This window comes from Nicotiana attenuata, unplaced genomic scaffold (assembly GCF_001879085.1).
Source record: "Nicotiana attenuata strain UT unplaced genomic scaffold, NIATTr2, whole genome shotgun sequence".
Taxonomy (NCBI): Eukaryota; Viridiplantae; Streptophyta; class Magnoliopsida; order Solanales; family Solanaceae; genus Nicotiana; species Nicotiana attenuata.
Genome location: NW_017678162.1, coordinates 22,165 through 23,860, shown reverse-complemented (window position 1 = coordinate 23,860; position 1,696 = coordinate 22,165).

The following is a 1,696-nucleotide window of genomic DNA, read 5'->3' as shown; positions in this document are numbered from 1 at the left end:
GCTCTATGGATCTTAATTCCCAGATTAAATCAGCAACTCGCAAGTCTTTCATATTAAACTTGCTAGTTAGCATACACTTAGTAGCATTTATGTTGGCAATGTCATTACTCATTATGAGCATATCATCCACATATAAGGAAACAATGACTATGTAATTTGGAATATTTTTAATGTACACACATTTATCACATTCATTTATCTTAAATCCATTTGACAACATTGTTTGGTCAAATTTAGCATGCCATTGTTGGTGCTTGTTTTAATCTGTAAAGGGACTTAACAAGTCTACAGACCTTCTTTCTTACCTGGAACCACAAACCCTTCAGGTTGTTCCATGTAGATCTCTTACCTCTAAACTCTCCATTTAAGAAGGCCGTCTTAACATCCATTTGATGAATTTCAAGACCATAAACTGCAGCTAACGCTACTAACGTTCGTATGGATGTAATTCTTGTAACTGGAGAGTATGTATCAAAATAGTCAAGACCTTCTCGTTGTCTATACCCTTTGACCACAACTCTTGCCTTATACTTGTCAATAGTGCCATCATCTTTCATTTTCCTCTTAAAGATCCATTTAGAACCCAACGGTTTATTTCCAGGAGGAAGATCAACCAATTCCCATGTATGGTTGTTCAGTATGGATTCTATTTCACTATTGACTGCCTCTTTCCATAACAATGATTCCGAAGAAGACATAGCTTCTTTAAATGTTTGAGGCTCATTTTCCAATAAGAAAGTCACAAAATCTGGTCCAAGTGAAGTAGACGTTCTTTGACGTTTACTACATCTTGGATCCTCCTGGTTAAGTGTACTTTCTTTTGTTTCTTCCCGAGGTCGTTTAGATCCTTCACCAATCGACTCACATTCCTTTTTATACGGATATATATTTTCAAAGAACTCAGCATTATCTTATTCTATAACCGTATTATTATGAATGTCGGAATTTTCTGATTTATGAACCAGAAATCGATATGCTTTACTATTAGTCGCATATCCTATGAAAACACAATCAACGATTTTCGGTCCTATTTTTACCCTTTTGGGTTTAGGAACTTGCACTTTTGCCAAACACCCCCACACTTTAAAATAATTCAAGTTGGGCTTCCTTCCTTTCCATTTTTCATATGGAATGGATTGTGTTTTGCTATGGGGTACTCGATTTAGTATTCGGCTAGCCGTAAGAACGGCTTCCCCCCACAAGTTCTGTGGCAAACCAGAACTTATCAATAATGCGTTCATCATCTCCTTTAATGAACGATTCTTTCTTTCTGCAATCCCATTGGATTGGGGCGTGTAAGGGCCGTTGTTTGATGAATAATTCCATATTCTAAACATATTTGTTCAAAAGGAGATTCATATTCACCACCCCTATCACTTCTTATCATTTTGATTTTCTTATTAAGTTGCGTTTCAACTTCATTTTTGTATTGCTTGAATGCGTCTATTGCTTCATCTTTACTATTAAGTAAGTAAACATAGCAAAATCGAGTACTATCGTCAATAAAAGTTATGAAATACTTTTTTCCACCGCGAGATGGTATTGGCTTCATGTCACAAATATCTGTGTGAATTAAGTCTAAAGGATTTGAATTCCTTTCAACCGACTTATAAGGATGTTTAACATACTTAGATTCCACACATACTTGACATTTTGATTTGTCACATTCAAACTTGGGCATTACTTCCAAATTAAT